Raw genomic sequence first — 20,420 nt, forward strand, 5'->3', positions numbered from 1 at the left:
TAAGAGTGTAGAGTATGTCCACCCCCCACTCTCCCTACTTGTAGGGCCGAGGCCTGAGGCCTTCCGAGGCCCGGGCCGAGTAAAGAGGCCTTCCTAGGCCCACTCCGTCGTGAAGTTCTCAACGGTCGCTTTCTTCTCCGGTTCGGCGTCGAGTGTCGAATTTCGGTGACTCGACGTTAGGGTGGAGAAAAAGGGGAAATATAACAATATTTTTCAAAGTATGGCTAATGCCAGGGAACTCCGCTGAATGCTTCCGAACAGTATGGCGGAAAAAAACAATCTGAGGGTCCTAGACGCGTAAGGGATCATGGGTACAGTGGACGTCACACTAGGGATAGTATTACTGGCACGCCCTGTGTCGACGCCCATTTTCGAGTTTCGAAAAACAAACTGTAATACTCCGCAACTTCCACTAGATGTCGACCTATGCACAGCATGTGATCTAAGCAGATTCCACAAGCCTCGGAAATACACACACACACACACACACACACACACATTCCCATAGAAAAAAGGCAACAAGGATTGCCCATTATGCCTAATAAGCCATTCACTTGTATAGTCCCTTCACCTCACCTTGGTCCATTATGACCTCAACCAATGAGGTGTCAGGGCTTAAGCTGCACCCCATGCAGCCATCTTCAGATTTTGTGCCGTATAGAAACCACATAAATGATGACTGCCGGGCCTTGGAGCAGCCTCTCAGGGGATGCAGGTGGGCGCATGTGAATATATGAAAGATATCAATGCTGGAGAAAAACAGTTACAGGTAAGTAACTAAGACTTCTCCAGCATTTGATCTTTCATAGATTCACATGCTTGAATAAATACCAAGCAGTTAAGCATGCCAAGATGGTTACACCCTGAAGTTTAACTTCAGCATCCATGAGTATAGCAACTTCAAATAAGCCACATATACCTAGAGAAGGAGGGAGAAATAGGATCCTCCTACCTTAAACAAACAGGTGGCAGAGGACCGCCTGTCCAACCGCTGATTCCCTGTTGGCGTCTTCTGTTAAGCAGTAATGCTTGGCGAATGTATGTGTAGCGTGCTCCAGGTAGCCGCTCTACATATGTCCTTTATCGCTACTCCTGCATGGAAAGCGACAGAAGCTGCTCTACCTCTGGTGGAATGAGCCATCGGAGGCGTTGGAAGCGGGTCACCCTTGGATTGATGACAGTGGCTAATGCAATTTGCCACCCAGTGTGAAAGACCTTGCTTGGAGATGCATTGCCCCTTATTGCGACCTGTGAACGCCACGAAAAGTCGTGGAGAAGTATGAAACTCTTTGGTTTTTTGTATATAGAATTTGAGGACTCGCACAACAACTAAGGAGTGTAGTGCGCATTCTGCTGTTGAAGTGTGTTTGCTGAAGAATGTAGGTAGCACAAAACGTTCTGAGAGTGTCATGTCAGAGACCACCTTAGGTAAGAAATGAGGATGTGTTCTGAGAACGACACAGTCCTTCTGGAATATGGAAAAGGGAGGTTCCGTGGAGAGAGCTTGGAGAGAGCTAATTTTTCTAGCCGATGTGATGGCTATTAAAATGCAACCTTCCAGGATAGGAATTTTAGGTCACATGTATTAATCGGCTCATAGGGTGCCTCTCCATGAGTGCAGACAAAACTGTGTTTAGGCTCCAAGCGGGTACTGGTTCCGACGTTGGCGGGAAGGTACGTAGTAATCCCTTGAGAAAGACTTTGACCGTCGGGTTAGTAAGTAATCGAAGCTTGACTAGGACTCGTCGTGTAAGCTGATACAGCTGACAGGTGTACCTTTATGGAGGACAAGGAGAGGCCAGATTTTGCCAGATGTAGCAAATATGGTAACACTTGCTCCACTGATGCTGTAAGGTGCTCTATGTGTTAAGTTCCACAACATGTAGTAAAGCGTTTCCACTTTCTGACGTACGTGGTACGGACGGATTGTGCCCTAGACTCTCTAATAATGTCCCAAAATTCTGAGGGTAATGTAAGGTTAGCTAGTTTTCGCTGTTCAGGAACCATGCTTTGAGCTATAGGCTTGCTGGGTCGTGGTGGAGAACCTTGTGGTTCTGCTGCATCAGCAATCGTTGATGCGCTCTGAGGCGAATGGGTGACTCCTGGGAGAGGAGCAGAAGGGTCAGGTACCAAATCTACAGAGCCCACTCTGGCGCAATGAGTATCATCTGGCATGGGTGCTCTTTCATCCTGCGCAGTACTCACGCTATCAACAGAGTTGGTGGGAACGCGTACAGGAAGCAGCCTGTCCATGGTATCGAGAATGCATCCCCCAGTGACAGAGTGTCAGGTTACCTTGAGGAGAATGGAGGGCATTTCGAAGTTGCAGCTGATGGCAAAAAGATCAATCTCCTGAGGTCCCCAAATGCGGAAGCTTCGTTGAGCTTCTTCCTCGTCTAATTTCCACTTGTGGGATGTCGAGTACTCTCTGCTCAATTTGTCTGCTAGAACATTTTGTATCCCTGGCAGGTGCTCTGCTTTCAACTGGACCTTGTGTTGTAACACCCAAGACCAGAGTTGTTGTGCTTCTCTGGATAGGATCTCTGATCTGTTACCTCCCTGCTTGTTGGTATAATGCATGGAGGTTGTGTGTTGTCCATCATAACTACCTGTCTTGCCGGTACAGGTAGAAAGGCTTTCAGCGCCCAGCGGACTGCTCTGAGTTCCAGGACGGTAATTTGGAGTCGGGGCTCTTGGCTGACCATGTGCCCTTTGTTTGAAGTTCTGCTAGGTGTGCCCTACAGCCAGATAGGGATGCGTCTGTCCAGAGAACAAATGTAGACGTGGGTGCCTGAAATGGCATCTCTTGTGTCAGATTGTATTTTTTCCCCCCCAGTGAAGCTCTATGTGAAAAGCTGTTGGAAGTTGGATGATATCTTCCCACGACCCGAGGGCTTGCGCCCATTGGTGGTTCAGGGTCTCCTGTATTGGTCTCATCCTTAGCCTGCAGTTGGGTATGAGGAATATACACGAGGACATCATGCCCAGGAGTGACTTGAAGGAACGTAATCTGGTTGTTATCTTGCCGAGAAAACACAAGATTAGTTTTAGCATTGCAGATATTCGGTCTGCCAAGGGCTGCACTCTGGGAATGGATGTGTTTAGTTCTGCTCCTAGGAAGAGTGCTGTTTTGGCTGGTACTGGGCAGGACTTGGTTTCGTTGATGGAAAACCCAAGAGTTTTGAGAAGATTTGTTGTCTTTGTGACTGCCATTGTGGCAAGGTTGTACGAGCATTTCATTACTAGCCAGTTGTCTAAGTTGGGAAAGACCTATGTTCCTGTGCTTCTTAGATTTGCAGCCAATGGAGCCAGGCATTTGGTGAATACCCTTTGTGCCGACTTTAGGCCGAAAGGGAGTACGTGGAATTGAAAATGTGCATTTCCCACTGCAAATCTGAGGAACATCCTGTGTGCCGGGTGGATGGGGATATGGAAGTATGCGTCTTCCAAATAGTTAGAAAGTCGTTCTTGTTCAGCCACAGCAGCACATTTTTAAGGGATATCATCTTGAACTTGATGCGCTTGACAAACTTGTAGAGCACCCTTAAGTCCAATATAGGTTGCCACTGGCCATTCTTTTTCTTGACTAGGAAAAAGCTAGAGTAGAACCCTTTTACTCTTTGATTGACTGGTACCGATTCTATGGCCGATTTTCGCAACAGCTTGCGAATTTCCCCTTTTAGATGTTTCAACAAATGTATTTTGCGTGATAGAGGTGGGAGAGAAGGAGGTTGGTCTAAGAACTCGATCGTGTATCCCTCTCTTATGACTTATAACACCCACTTGTCCGATGTAATGTCTTGCCAACGTTGAAAATGTTGGCTTATCCTCCCTAGGATCGGGGTGAGGTGTGGAAGGGGTGAGTACGGATTGTCAGATCTGTTTCGACTGGGCTTTCAAGTGACCTGAACCACGCCTGCCCCGTTGAGATGTGTACATGGTAGTGGATGGATGGTATGTGTTGTCCTGATACGCACCGTTTCGCGTTCTTTGACTGTATAACCGTCTGTTGTATCCCCTAAATCTCGCGGACGAACCGTGAAAGTACCGAAAGAGGCGGCGATCTTTGTCTTTGTCCTTAAGAGAACTAATAGCTCTGGCTGTCTCCGTGTCTGATTTAATACCTTTAAGATGGTTGACAATGTTCTTGCCAAATAAATCTTGACCATCGAAAGGCATATCCAATATCTGTGTCTGAACTTCTGGCCTGAAATTGGTTGCTTTCATCCAAGTCTGCCTCCGAAGGACTGTCCCATGGGCCATTTGCCGAAAACCTGATTCAGCGAGATCTACCGCTGCATCGATCATGTGATCAGAAGTGGCTTCCCCGTCCGCTATTATTGATTTTGTCTCCTCCTGAAATTCTGCCAGCAGATGTTTGGCTAGTTTTGACATACGTAGCTAGAGTTCTCCGTCATATCGAGCTGTCAAAGCTAATGCATTAGCTGCCCTGATGGACAACGATGCAGATGATGAAACATTTCTGCCCATGACCTCTGGTTTCTGGCCTTCCTTATCTGGTAGTGCTGTAAGCAGTGACAAAGGGTTTGCCAACTTCTTTCCTGCTGCGACAGTAATGACTGAATCGGGTTTAGTGTGTCCCCTTAGACATAAAGGGGCTGTATCTGGAGCTTTATATTTCTTTTCTGATAGAGATACCAAGGCAGGTGTCGACAGGGGGTAGAAAGAATCGTAACCCCTGCATCCAAAATCATGTCCAATAGTGGAATAGTGGTGACAGTCCTCCTTCGTTTATCTGTGTTCGTAGAGCACCAATTTCTATTCCTCTGAAGTCACATGTATTTTAAATGGTCTGCTGCCTTTGCAATTATGGTATGAAAAGACAATGGGCTTCATTATGACCCCGGCGGTAGCCGTACCAGTAAAAACGGCATGGCTACCGCCAGAGTAATTTTTTCTGACACCTAGTAATGGGGATTTACCGGGGCATTACAGCCCCAGCGGTCCCTGTAATTCCCCATTGCCGGGCGCCGGAAAAAATTACTCCCCATTCTCATTCGAGTCCCATAGGACTCACTGCAAATGGGGAGGACAGTAGCACCGGCACTATTCATGATGGTGCCGGTGCTACCCTGAAGGTCTGCAAACGGGTGGCGTTCTGCCCGCCAGGTCAGACCTCAGAGTATGCCGGTCCGGTAGCAACGGTGCTGGTAGCTTACCGGCACCGTTGTTAACGGACCGGCATACTCATAATGAGGCCCATTAAGTCATCGGGAGGTGATGTTTCACCTGGAGGATCTTGTTTCTGTGGTTTCTCTATCACGTAGTCATCCCATTCGCTATGCTGGCCTAGGTCCTGCGTGATCTCCCCTTCTTCCGGTTCTTCTGTGTCCTTGAAGTCCCTGAATGGGACCTCTTGCTAATCTGAAACTGACACCATGGAGGATACCGCCGTAGGGACCTTTGATGGTGAAGGTCTCCTTGGTCGAGGATAAAAATTTGGGGGTGAGACTCTTGTCAGCGAAGCACTGCATGATAGCGGTCTGTCCCTGGGCCTGTGTAACGGCTCGGGGGATATTGCACACTTGCGGGGCCTACTGTTAGTAGGCGAGCCCCGAAGGGAGTATTGAGGTGACCTGTTTATTTGTGGAGATCTAATGCCCACTGGACTTGAGGATGCATCTCTATGCCTGGACGTAGAGGGCCCCAAGAGTTAAGCTCTTTGGCATCTTCTGAACTCCTCCATGATTCTCTGCATGGATTCCATCAGAGTAGGATCAAAGGGATCAGTGGTGTCCTCTGTGGTCAGATTCCATGGTGGACTATTCTCTTTTGGAGTATGAATGAGTAGTTCACCCATGTCTTCGATGTCAGAGAATCTTTCTCGCAGAATAATATCTGGTAACTCCGCTATTTCCTTAATTGGTGAAATATGGAGTGTTACAGGCTCTTCCTGTCCTCCTGGAGTGGAGGGAATAGTGTCTTTAGACTTTGTTGGGTCTTTTTCTGTGGACAGTGAATCTGCTCTTGACGGAACACTCGTTGATGGCTTTTCTGGCCTAATCTTTCCCATAGACACGGGTGTCGATGGCTTCGTCAACAAGGGTTTTGTGGACAAATGATGCGTTGTCTGCTTCGTCGACGAGAGTGTTGTGGATGAATGATGTTTTTCTTTCATCTTCGATGGCGATTCTTTCATCGACGACGATTTGGATGAAGCGGATTTGCTCGTCAACGAGGACGTTTTGAATGTTGACGTGGATGGGTACTCTTTAGCGATGACGAACACTTGTAAGCACTACCGCTCGTCAACGGCGGGCCCGTAGATGACCGGTCCCCAGAAGAAGGTTTAGAACCTGTTTCCTTACCTTTGGGTGTTGTTTTTTCCCCATTAGGGTGACTTTTGTGACCCACAAAGATTACAGAAGGCGTAAGGGAGCCTTTCTCAACTTTCTTCATGATCTTGTGAGGTGGGGAGGTTCCACGTTCTACTGAAGAGGCCCTTCTCGTAGCAGTTTGTCTCTCAGTTGCCTTGTGATTTGTCACAGGGGCTGTTTTAGCTGATTCTTCATCTGAAGAGTGGCACTTGGACTCCAGATGTAATAGTAGCCTTCTGTGCCTGTCCTGCAATGTCTTGCTGGAAAAGGTTTTGCAGATGTCACATTGATGAATGTCATGAGGGTACAGACAATAAATGCACTGCTCATGAGGATGCTTTATATACAACTTCTTCCTGCACCTACTGCAATCTTTAAATATGGACGGTTTTTTGACAGTTCCTATTTCCTCAGCCATGGTGTTCAGGTGTCCTTCGCTTGACAAAAAAAGGTTGATAAAGTGTCCTTTTGGGCCCAGAAAGTCAAAGATGATAGACTTTGGGTAGATGAAAGAGAACACGAAATTCAAGTTGGAGCTTGAATATTAACTATGAGAAAGAAATGAAAGCTCGGGGAGCTGAGAGGATTCCATCTGTCAGGTAGACTGCGGGGGAAAATTTGAAGATGGCTGCCTGGGGTGGAGCTTACGCCCTGCCACCTCATTGGTTGGGGTCATAATGGACCAAAGTGAGGTGTAGGGACTACACAAGTGAATGGCTTATTAGGCATAATGGGCAATCCTTATTGCCTTTTTTCTATGGGAAATAATGTACATATATGTATATAATTATTTTTAAATTACCAAGGATTCCCAGTCTGACGGCGTGGAATATTCAAGCATGTGAATCTATGAAAGATCCAATGCTGGAGAAAGTGAAATTGACTTTACTTACCTTTTCTCTTTGTAGGTCCAGCACACACCATCTTATGTGGAGTGCTGGGGAGTTAATTAGTAGCCTCTTTTCCTACCTACGCATGTAACATTTTTTATGTTACCCTCACTACTTTAAATGGCTGCTGGCAGTGGTTTAATGTTCCTACCAATGCGCTTTTCTACCACAGGCTGAATCCTGTATAGCACCCATTGGTGACCATTTTGTCAAAATGGCCCTGGTCGTCTTTTTTCGCCATTTTCTGTTTGTGGGGTCTTTCTTGGGTTTCGCTCTGTGTGCCAAGCGAGGTCAGAGCCCCTTGTTCATTTTGCCATTGGCGGGCTTCAGTACTGAAACCCGCTTCTGGCTCCAGTGTGCCTGGAAGGGCAGGAAGTGAGTGAGGTGCCCGAAAACGCACCTGTCCTTTGTCTCTAGGGAAACCTGAATGCACCCATTCCTGACTGGCTGACTGGCTGTCCTGGGAGGACAGCCACCCTGCTGTTTGAGTGACAGCTAGGCTGTGCATGAATGGGAGAATCCTGCTTAAAAGGCGAGGATTCTTGGACTGAAGACAGAGTGAACCACTGGGAAGAACAACCCGATGAAGAAACCGTGAACGAAGCTTGCATCCTCCTGGACCGTTGAACTGCCCGGGGAAGCACTGCTGCTGTGCTGAAACTCCTTTTCCTGATTGACAAGAGAAGTTACGGAAGGGATGACTTCTTGGGTTAGTGGGACCAACTAACCCAGAGACGAACTCCACTGGAAGACCTTTCCCAACTGGCTGTACTTCTTTGCTGCTGCACGAACTGAGTGCCAGGGGTAGAGAAATTCATAGTAGAGTACATTGTCTGTGATCCGGCTAAAGGCTGCAGGAGTCTCCCCAGGACCCTCCAGAAGCAGGACAACCTCACCAGAGTGCAGGATCCAAGGAGTGAAGGAAGCCCTACCGGTATCCAAGATCCGCAGTGGTGCTGTTTACTGAGTGCTGAAACCGTGAAGTGCGAGTGATCCGAAAAAAGACCCCGTAGCTGCTGCCAACCTTCGAATTGTTGCCACAGGAGTCCCCAGATGTCCTCCCTCTTGTCCCCACGACTGAGGCAAAGGAACCCAGGATCTGTATTGCTGCAACCAGTAAATTAGAGCAAAGACTTATACTATCTAAGAAGTGCCTCAGCTCCATAGACTTTGCTCCAATTGACTTTGGCTGTCCTGGCTCCCTGCAGACTCTTCTATTCCATTTGACTTTAATTCTTACTGTCCCTCATAGGTGATACATTGGTCTTAAACTAATATTGCTGGGAAAGGTTTTTATCTAGACTTCATTGGAAGATTTAAGAGTGCTCACATGCTCTGAGAACCTGTTTAACATTTTCCTTCATCTAACCTTTCCTTCTGTCAACCTCAGAATCCAAAGTCTACAAGTGATATATAAATGCCATTACTGTCCTAGTAAGTGAAGTCACCTCAGGGTGTAGGAAGTGTGTATAAAGCGTCTAAAGAGTATCTACTTGCTTTGTGGTGATTCTGAGAAAGTACTTTGAAGTGTATTTGATTGCTGCCTATATTGCCCTTTTTGAAGAATGCTTATTTAAAAACTATTGTTAAATAAATAATTATTTATAAGAAAAACCTTGAGTATAAGCGTTACTTGGCTACTTGTAGATTTTATTGCTACAGGTCTAGAGCTCACATTTACCACTCTTAAGATAAGCCTGGCTGCTCAGTCACACTACCACCTAGTGTAGTACAGGCCTATTCTAATAGGTGGGTTACCTAATACCAAGAGGACAAGTGTTGTGTAGTCTCCCACAGGGTTACTACATCAGTTCTTGCCTAAAATATGGTTTAAAAGTGTAAACCTTTCACAACAATAAATATACAAATATCATAAAATATTATGCTGATGATATTTACATCATACACAAAAAAGATCATAAAAAAGATCAGCATATAAACTCTGCATATACACTGCAATTTAATAAAACGTAATCCTTCCATAAGCTAACATTACAAAATTCATAACAAAAACAGTCTCAAATCGTTAAAGGATCTATATCTTTTTATCGAATAATTCATGCGACCTTATATCGCTAACTTGGCACAATAGAATAAAATATGTCGAAGGGTTTTCACTGATTCTGAGAATTTGCAGAATCTACATTCCCCAGTCAGATAGTCATCTAAATACCTAATATTTAGGTTTTCTCGAGTTTAAATTAAATTCAACCTCAGACAGAGGAATTCCTGGTGCCAAAGCATGCTGGGAAATGTCTTTAAATACGGGGGCAAGGATTCCCACCTTCTATGATCGAATAACAAATCCTGATATAACCTATACTTCTTGGAAATCCAATCCGCCTGCCATAACTTTAATTTAACCTTTTCAGAACACTGAATTAATACATCACAGTGGCACTCTATATTTCTTAATGAGTTATTACACCTCATACACCAGCTATTTTTTTTTACACAAATTGAGTGTGTTTAGTTCTATGAATAAAGAGTCCCTAGTGGGAGATAACATTTTTCTGAAAAGAAGTAGGGCGCTCCACATTAGTCTTGCTTTCATGGAGATCAGGCCCAGCTCAAATCTAATAACTGCAGCTCGGGACACAATTAGGTACTCCTAGGCCGTCTATCCACAGAAGGAAGGGCCCCTAAAGCAGCCATCACATTCCAATCCAGCCAGAGAATCGTTTCTTTACCACAGATAGGTTTTTGGTATAACTTTCAAAATATAATACTTTACCACAGGGTCAAGTGAAAATCTGCCATATTTATAAACTATATTCAGCAATTTAGGGCACATTATTTCAATCGTTGTTCTCAAATAAGAAACTAAGGCCTTACCAAGTCGGGAATGTTTCCCCTGACTGATGTTCTGGCTAAACTGCAAGACTTGCTTGGCTTCTACCAGGCCCCATCCAAGATGAGATACCCGGGGATTGCATTGACTAGACAACATGCTACTTTATTGACCCGTAACTATGCCGAATACATGTCACACCTCGTTCTCAAGATACAGGCACCAGCACGGCTGCCGCTGTCCATTACGGGTAAAATAGCCTTTTTCAAAACGGTAGTTCTTCCCAAAATCCTCTTTATCTTCCAAAACATAGCGCTTTGGCCTGCTGCAGAATTCTTTAAGGAGCTGGAAGTCAGTATCAACACGATGGCTCAGCGGGTTAAACGCTCGTTGTTGTGATCTGTGTTTGATTTGCGGGTAGCAGGTTCGAATCCCGGTGAGGCCAACTCAGCCTTTCATCCTTCCGAGGTCGATAAATGAGTACCAGTTTCGATTGGGTAATAATAGTAATGTATGTAAATATGTCCTATGTAAAGTGCTTTAGATTAAAGTGCTATTGTCATGAGGCGAGGGCATTGTTGGTCTGTATGGCAGCGCTGAAGGGGTGTTTCAGCCTTAACCCAGTGCTCTCCTAACATGGCGACCAGAAGTGTAGAACCTGCTCCAGTCTCTCGGGTGCATCAGGTGCTGTGGACCCCGCCCCCTGGAGCTGCCGGGACTCAAACGGAGCCACTTCCAGCAGATCGGCACATAGCTTCTCCAAGCAAGCGCATTGTGAGTATGTTACATAGCTCTCCAGCCTTTTTCCATACTTGGATTCTATTCTAGCATTCTGGCCTTCTATTCATCAAACTTCTCTTTCAGATCTCACTCAATCTTGCAGCCGTTTCGCCAGCTTTTCCCAACAACTCGGCACTTCAGACACAGCACTTCTGGGTAGGCTATCACATACCGTTACCTACACAACCACACACTCTCAAATCGCCATTTCACCTACTCCCTGTATGTTTTCACCCGACAGAATACCATCCGCGTTCTAACAGTGCGGATCACCATATGCCTAGTTCATTGTGTACCGCAGTCAAAGATTCTGCCCCCTCGTTTATCCGTGCAGTCCGATCTACTGCTACGGGTAAGTTATAGGATTCTACATGGACTGAAATCTCCCTCTTTCTTTCACTTCGGACCCTAACACTTGTACTCTGTCTCTTCTCCCGCCTACATCAAACACAGATCCTTCTCAAGCCAATCGTCTCCTCTCACTCTACCTCAGGCATTTACAAAGCCTTAAGGTACGGGATCTTAGTTAGGAGATTACCGAAGGGGTGTGTGTAATACTTAACCCAGCTCCTTCTTTCAGTAACCTGATCTAAGCAGACTACGCCTCTCCTGCACTCTAGACAAAGACATCTCAAGGCTCAATGGATATAGAAGTTGCAGACCTCCAGACTTCGGCAGCAGAGGCCATACAGGGTTTTATTCCCCAGAGGGTTTCTCTGGGATGCCTGCCCTTCCTTGCTATCCTTAGCGGGATGGTGCAGGGCAACCAGGAGGATTCTCCATTCTTCAAGGGCTGCATGTGTTCAGGTTACTGCTGTATCCTTTGCTTTACCTCATTTACATGCCTCCACCATTACAGCTATATAAAAAAATGAATTATTATTTGTCTGGCACTCTGGGGCAGTGCACCTTAAATGGAGCACCTTATAACTACCCTATGCGCATGGGGGGTTTGCCGCCCCTGACTTTTGGTTATACTGGTTAGTGGCGCAGGTGCAGTTTGTGGTTTCAACATGACGCGCCCAACGTGCATGTTAAACTAGAGATATATTCTACGTAGGGCTGTGATATCAGGTCCCTTGTGCTCCCTCCCCCGTTCCAGACCCATGTTCATTCGATCCTGCAAGTGTGACTGCTCTGGCCAGGCGGAAACTATGGAAACGGCAGGCAGTGTATCAGCCATACCACAGAGACCTCCCCTTATGGAATTGTATACCGACCACCCCAGGTTAGATACTCCCATGGAGCGACGGTGGGAGCAGGGAGGTTTTAGCTCCTTGGGTGACATGTACCTGAATGGGAACTTTTTTAGCTGCAGGGAATATCTCTGTAATAGTGCAGATAAGGTCCTTGCAGTGGCTTTGACACATTGGTCTGCACATTCAGGGGGCAGTGTGCTGAATTCCTGGTGGAGCTTGAAAACGATCCTGTACTAGGTTACATTATAATGACAGATAGCGCACAAGGCATTGTTTCCACTTTACACAGCTTGGTTCAGAACCGGGTCCGGACGTTCCTAGATATGCTCTGGCCCAAATGGGCACGAGACATGAATTTGGACATAACTGACAAGACCTCAGGGTACATGTGCATGCAAACCCATTTGGTTTCTTACAATTCCCGATTTTGCTTCATACAGCGCAAGGTATTGCGTCTATAACTTCACTCCGGCTCGACTGTGCCTATTCTCTCAGTCAGACACTGGCCACTGACCCAGATGTGGGGATGATAATGCTGGCTATTTTCATATGGTGTGGAGCTGCCCTAAGCTTAGTGGATACTGGGAGGTGGTGTGTACTACACTGGCCGATGTGATTGCCTGCTTCATGTGTTTGATCACATAGTGGGACCGAGGCGTAAACTTGTCAGTATATGCCTACTACTGGTGTTGCGGTGTTTGCTACTGTACTGGCTTAAGCCCACCATTCCGACATCTAAGCAATGGTTATGGGCCGTCACTTGGGCCAATGATAACGAGGATCAATGGGCGTCCTTGTAGCCAGCAGGCAGCCAACCCAGGGATGCATGGCAGCCCTTTCGATACTTCCTACTGCACACTCATGAAGACCCTTACGCAAAGTGCTATAGGTTTTTTTTTATTGGTATATGGTTTATTTCAAACCTTTATCATTTTACAATTGACACTAATAAATAAGGAAAATGTAGAAAAAAGATTGAGTAAAAGGAAAGCGAATAGACAGGATAATACGTTACAAATCTAGTTCATACATAAAGAGTGGTAATTAAAAGAAGAATTCAATATGCATAAAAACAGTCGATTCAGTCATCTAAAATTACATATCGTACAGTTGTACATGGCAGTGTCCTTTCAAAGTCATTGCACTTATGGTGATAGATTCTAAAGGTGTCTTCATCGCAACCAAATAATGGATAGTAAGAGAGAGACAGAGCTCTTTACACTCGTGGAAATAGAGCATCTAAGAATGCAAGGCAAATGTCATTTTGTTGTTTTCTCCTTTGTACATGAACTCACACCAGTCAGCTATGCTCTTAGTCTGTGTATTCGATATTGAGAGCCCTGGGTATTTGGATCGCTGGGTTTTAAGCTCGGGCATGATGGAGTCAGGTCCTGAAGTGTCTCGTCTGAAGCTTTACAACTACAAGCTCTGGTTCTGTCAAGGCTCTTTCCCCTCGAATGGAATATCTGATTAGTCGGTAGGAGGTTCAGCCTGAAGCGCAAAAAAAGTTGCGATGTTCCAAGCTAGGGAATTTGCTCAGATATTTAGGGAGAACATTTACTGCTCTTATATCACGGTCTAGAGTTGCATATAGCTTATATTTATTTTTTTCTGATTAGGTCTGCATCAAATCCTATCGCCATAGCTTTCTCTTTGCTGCATCAGGATTTGTTAATAAAGTTTCTAGCCTCTTCAAGAATTACATAGCATTGTTGGTACCACTGCTTTTGTACACTATTTGATTTTCCTCCTTGCATACCAACATGTGGAATTGGATAGGTGTATTAGGTGCAATGAGCTTCCGAAATAAAGACAGTGGGCCTCATTATGACCTTGCCGGTCCGGAAACAAGGGTGCCGGTAAGCTTACCGGCACCGTTATTTACGGACCAGCATATTACAGGTCTGCCTGCTTGAGCTGCTGTGCCCGAAAGGTCTGACCCTGTCGGGCACAGCTGCCACGGTAGGCAGACCGGTCACGGAAGCACGAGCACAGTTAGCAACGGTGCCTGTGCTTCTGTGTCCCCACTCCCATAGAGTCCTGTTGGACTCTATGGGAATGGGGACTTAAATTTTACCGGCGCCTGACTTTCCGGGCCGCCAGGGTTCTAATCTCCCGGTGGCACCGGGAAGTCAGGCGCCAGTAAATATTTATGGGTCCGGTGGCAACTCGCCAGTAGCACCAGCACGGTTACCGCCAGACCCATAATGAGGCCCAGTGTCTTCCATCGGACAATAGAGTAGGTTGAAGCTAGCCCTAATTCATGTCTTATTATTATACTGACGGGCGTACATCTTGGCAGATTTAGAATTTTTTCCAGAACATTCCTTCTATTAGGGCCCATTCTTTCCATGGGAAGGACAAAGCGGTTTCAGCTCCATACGCAAGGATTGGAATTACTTTGTCTGTTGAATTTTATAACAGCTAATAGAGAGAATTTTCCATATCTTTTGTGTATTATGACACCTTGGGTGGGAAGGTTCTTCATCTTAGATCTTAGTTTCTCGATGCATGGTTTATCACATGTGCTTTGAATTATATCTATCCCAAGTTATCGCATATTTCTGACTTGAGCCATGTGCTCCTTTCCCCAAGTACCAGCTGAATTTTTGTTACTTTATTCCTCCTGCTTGTTGTAGAACCATTATCCCAGATTTTGGTATGTTTATCTTTAGTTCATTTCTTTTGGTGTATAGGTCAAGAGCATTTCATTTTCTTTGAATGTCAATCAGGGTCTGGTCTAGTATAACTAGATCATCCACATAAAGCATCAAGCCCACAGCACTACCATTTATTTTTGGAGGAAAGGCATCAACTGCTTCAAGCAATTCTTTCAAATCAGACAGAAACAATTTGAAAAGCTCTGCTTTGTAAGAAACTCATAGTGGCAACAGTAAAGACAGCCACAAGCGATCACAGTTCAAGGGTGTTTATTAAACTGTATAAATGGGTGAGAAAAACGCCTAATCTAAACCTAAATCTAAGATGGGAGCAAGCTACAACCATCAAATAATAATAAGGCAGTCCTAGTGGCGTCTTGTCAAATAAAAAGGGCCTATACGGGGGGCGCTGTTGAGCGCCGAACAAGATGGCCGCCTGAACGTGACTCTCCGCGGCGGGCAGTCACAGCATCCTATTTTGCGGCACCTTCCTTGATCCGCACCGGACCCCGAAGGGCACGACACGACCGAGGACGATCCGTGCTCCATCCGGATCGAACCCCGGCGCGAAACGGAGCCGGGGACCCCGAGATCCAGTTACCTCTTCGCCCCTCCCCCACCTGCGGAGCGGCCTCGGGCCGACGTCCTTCCTCGGCCGCGGGACGAGCTGGGCTTCTCCACGGCTGGAGCCTCCACAAGCCCCGGAGAGGATCATCGCCTACCCCCGCCGGGGGGCACTGACTGTGGGGCCTCCCCTGGAGCCCAGATCCTGCGCTTTCTCTCGTCGCGGGAGGGCGGCACACACACGGCCACGGCGGATCCGGCGCCGCCCCGCGGTGTGTCCTCGCCACCGCTGTGGCCCGGCCCTTTCCGGACAGTGGACCTGCTTACCGTGGGGACCGACGGCTGGAGTCCCCCCCCCCGGGGACATCACTACGGAGGGGTCGAGCTGCGGTGCCTTCCTGGACGCCTAGCACGGCGCTCCCCCTGCTGACACACACTGTAGGGCCCCGGGCCCAGTAAGGTACGTGGCGCGTGGGGGTAGCGCCGGCCTCATTGCCTTGGGGTCCACCTTGCTGTGTGCTGGCGCTGTTGCTCGGCGCAGCCGACCGCGCCCTGGAGTTGCACCGCCTGGGGGCCCCTCTCTCCTGTGGATCTGGCAATTGTCCCAATTGACCCAGTCACCCACAGCAGTATTGTCATCCACATTGAGGGTCCTCATGGCCTGAAGGACCTCAGGACTTGGTACACTTTACTTGGCTTTCCTGGAATCTTAGCCTGTCCATCTCGCTGGGGGGCCGGTCGGGGCTCCTCCCTACCCCCCCCCATAGACCCGCTTGAACTACCACCCGGCTCCCGCGGCGACCACTACGCGCCACTGCTCTCGACCCGTGGGTCGCTCTCACCTGATCTCTCCGGGCTTTGTCTTCACGGGCCCCACTGACCGCCACGTCTCCAACATAACGGGCCTACAGGCGCTGAACTCCCCTCTGAAAATCACGTCCCGCGAGGTTCCCATGCCTCCCTCTCTCCCTCTCTCGAGCTGCTGGAACCCCCCACCCACCCTATTGGAACTCCAACCTTGCCAAGATGACCAAGGGGGCCTCAAAGAGACAGAGCTCCATCAATCTGTTCTCAAAGTCATCGGTGAGACCGCCGGAGGGAACCACCGAGCAGGCTCCAGCGGCATCATCATCCACCACAGTACCGGAGTCCCAAAACATGATGGATTTTATCCGAGAGGGCTTTACCGCACTCCACTCAAAACTAGATGATATGAACGGCACAATATCCTCTATTAAGGCCCATATTGAAAGGACGGATAGCCGGGTGGCGGAGGTCGAGACAAGGGTGGGCTCCGCTGAGGATGCATTGGGTGCTCTGCGCTCCGAGGTCAACGCCCTTTCCAATCGGGTCCTCGACGTGGAAAGGAAGAATGAGGACTTGGAATCCCGATCACGGCGCAATAACCTTCGTATCATCGGCGTTCCTGAGAATGAAGTTCATGAATCAATGGAAGACTTTGTTGAACATACATTGCTGACACTCCTCGATTCACCCAAACTTTCCCCGCAATTTTCCATAGAGCGTGCGCACCGAGCCCTAACGGCTAAACCCAAGCCTGGCGCTCCTCCTCGGCCCATCATAGCCCGTGTGCTGAATTTTCGTGATCGCGATGCCCTCCTCAGGGCCGCGAGGCTCAAGGGTGAGCTCTCGCTGGGCGGTGCGAGGATTCACCTCTACCCAGACTTCTCGGTGGCTGTTCAACGTGAGCGCAAGACTTTCCTGGCGGTAAAACACAGACTGCGTGATCTTTCAGTTAAATACGCCATGCTCTACCCCGCCAAACTCCGTGTAGAACACGCCAACCGGGTGTTCTTCTTCACTCTTCCAGAAGAGGCCTCCAAGTTCCTGGACGAACATTTCCCAGGCTAATACCCCCTCTTTGTCCAAGATCCTACTGCTACCCTCCTGCCCGGTCAAGGAGGGCCCGCACCCTGCGACCTTCCTATACCGGAGCCACACTGTTTTTATATTCTGTAACCTGCTTAAAATGATCATTCTCACGAATATGTGCCGCACTAACATGTGCAATATCTCCGCCCAAGCTACGTACAAAGTTCTCACTGTTGGCACTTTTCATCTCACTTGCCCTGCCGTGCCCGGAGAGACACGGCCAATCCGGCCCACAGGCCCCCAGGCGCTGATGCCGTTGGTTTGGTTTTTGTTGGGGGGTTTTGGGATTATCATCCCTCTGTTTGGGGGGGGGATGTGGGTGGGGGTGGGACATGTTGGGGGTTATGTTACAAAAAGCTTGGCGTTGGCAGCAATTACGGACCGCGATGTGGTACTCTGCGACTGTTACTGCAGGATGGTTAAACTGGCCCATTGGCTATTGGTACTTTCTCTGATATATTTACTCTCACATCAATGTCTGGGAGCGACTTGACTTTTATGAGCTGGAATGTTCGGGGGCTGGGTAACTACAAAAAGATGAGGCAGCTATTGCTACTGGCCGAGCGTCATGGATCCAAGGTTCTCTTCTTACAGGAGACACATGCCCGCACGGAACAGTGCATAAGATTTGCCAAATCATGGGGCCCCCACAGATTCTCCACTGATTTCTCTTCCCAAAGCCGCGGGGTCATGACCCTCATCCATAAGAGTCTCAAGTTCACTCTCATCTCCTCACACATAGATTCTCAGGGCAGATATGTACTGCTTCATGCTATGCTTCAAAATAAGGAGATAGTCTTACTGAACATATATGGCCCCAATATAGATGATCCAGAATTCTATGCACAGGTCTCGTCTCTTCTCGATACCTTTCCCCTTGTCCCCATCCTCTGGGGGGGGGGATTTCAACACAATTTTCGATGTAACCCTCGATACGTCTGGGTCCAAGCCTCGTCAGCTCTCTAGAGCAGCCTACGCTGCACTATCGTCCCTTCCCCGGCTCGCCATGGTCGATGCATGGAGGTTCTTTTACCCGGATTCCCGCGTTTATTCTTTCTATTCCTCGGTCCATGACTCTTACTCCCGTATCGACAGGTGGGTGATCTCCAATGTCCTGGTTAAGAATGTCATACAGCTACAGATTCTCCCCAGGACCCTGTCTGACCACTCTCCAGTGACCATTACCATGAACTGGGGGCCGGACCCGGGCTGTACCCGACGTTGGAGGCTGAAACCTCTTTCCCTGCTAGACCTGGAATTCTGTTCTGAGCTCGAGCTATCTATCGAGGAGTTCTTTGAGACAAACACAGGATCGGTAACATCACAAGCCACTCTATGGGAGTCCTTCAAGGTTTACATTAGAGGGATGGCGCTGTCGAAGGAGAACGGTGTTCTCAAATCGATCCGTAGAAACCTTGCAGAGAGCGAATCCAAATTATCGACCCTTGAGGCTCAATGTTCACTTCACTCCACTCCGGGAACCCTGGCTGACATCGGGGCGGAGCTGGATACGTTCCGATCCCTGGCGGAGCGCGAACAAAAATTCTTAGACAACCCTGGCATGGCGAGGAGATACGGGGAGGGTGAGCGACCTGGCCGATTTCTGGCGAGACTGATCCGTCACGAGACGGGGTCCCCGCATATACTTGGGATTGAGAGACCGGACGGCTCTATGGCTGTCGCCTCACAAGACATTAACAACGAATTTTTTAAGTTCTATGAAACTCTATATTCCAACTCTGATGAGGTGCCGGCAGAGGAGATCGACTCCTACCTCGATACCCTTCCCTTGACGACTCTCTCTCCGGAGTCCGCGGGTTCTCTGGATTCCCCACTCACGCTTGAGGAACTCGCTGATGCAGTTGACTCCTTATCCTCGGGGAAGGCCCCTGGCTCGGATGGTATCCCAGTTGAATTTTATAAGCGCTATAAACAACTTCTGCTTCCTCACCTATTAGCTCTCTGGGAGGAGTCGGTTGACGCTGGGGTATTTCCCCCCTCACTCCGTGAAGCCACAATTACAGTACTTCTGAAACCTGGCAAATCCCCCTCACAATGCGGTTCATACCGCCCGCTCTCACTTATAAACTGCGATGTCAAAATATTTGCTAAGGCATTGGCACTCCGGTTAGCTCCCCTCTTGCCATCTGTCATCCATCCGGACCAGGGGGGCTTCATCCCCGGCCGCTCTACCTCCCTGAACCTTAGACGTCTCTTCAACATAATTAACAGAATAAACCCTAAGACACAGGCGGTAGCGGCCACCCTCGACATGCAAAAGGCGTTTGATTCGGTTTCATGGAGGTACTTGTGGCGGGTCCTTGAGAACTGTAGGTTCGGCCCCTCTTTTCTCTCCTGGGTCAGGTTGCTCTACTCCGACCCCGTGGCTAGGGTCCGTACGGGTGACCACTGTTCCCCCCTCTTCGGGATCGCTAGGGGAACGAGACAGGGATGCCCCTTCTCTCCCCTGATCTTCGCTATAGCAATAGAGCCCTTCGCGGACATGCTCCGTCAATTCCACGCACATAGGGGACTCCGTACTGCGGGCCGGGCGGACATAGTGTCTCTATACGCCGACGACGCCTTGCTGCTTATACGCTCTCCCTCTGTCAACTTATCCCAATACTGGAGGACGTCAAGCACTTCGGCCAAATCTCTGGCCTCAAGGTGAATTGCTCGAAATCTACACTATTCCCCCTTACAGAATCCACTCCCCCCCCCCCGGACACCTTGGTGTTCACATGGGCTCAGTCTACTTTCACTTATTTGGGGATCGAGATAACGCGCCATCGAGCGCTGACATTCAACGAGAACTATCAAAAGTATCTCACACATTTGTCATCTAAGGTCCTAGCCTGGGACAAACTCCCAATATCCCTCGCAGGCAGGATAGGCTTACTGAAAATGGTGGTGTTACCCCAGTTACTCTACAAGTTCGCTAACATTCCCCTGTGGCCGGGGGGTGCTTTCTTCCGGGAGTTGACTCGCAAGGTCAATTCCTTTCTCTGGCATTCGGGCGCGGTCCGCCTTAAACTGGACACGTTATCTACCCCTATGGCTTACGGAGGCTTTAGTGCCCCCGACTTCTTTAAATACTGGCTGGTATCCCAAATTCAATATACATCCTACTGGTTCGACGTAACGGACCCCCCCCCCACATGTCAAACTCGAGAAACTTGCGGTCTGTGACCGTGACATTCGCTCCCTGTTGATACAGCCCACCCCTCTGGAGCTGGACTCACAGAGCCCGGTTGCCTGCACATCCTTGGCACTGTCCAAAACATGGAAATTGTCTGGTACTGCTC

The 20,420-nt window shown here is 48.3% G+C and overlaps 1 protein-coding gene across 8 annotated transcripts in view; it reads right to left on the reverse strand.

Annotated features, from left to right (window-relative positions):
* The window catches only part of ALS2 (alsin Rho guanine nucleotide exchange factor ALS2), a 1,241,906-nt gene that overhangs the window by 165,204 nt on the left and 1,056,282 nt on the right, over positions 1 to 20,420 (reverse strand). The gene's annotated exons all lie outside the window — the stretch shown is intronic.

This window comes from Ambystoma mexicanum, chromosome 9 (genome assembly GCF_040938575.1).
Source record: "Ambystoma mexicanum isolate Mex_15411 chromosome 9, UKY_AmexF1_1, whole genome shotgun sequence".
In the NCBI taxonomy this organism is placed as follows: domain Eukaryota; kingdom Metazoa; phylum Chordata; class Amphibia; order Caudata; family Ambystomatidae; genus Ambystoma; species Ambystoma mexicanum.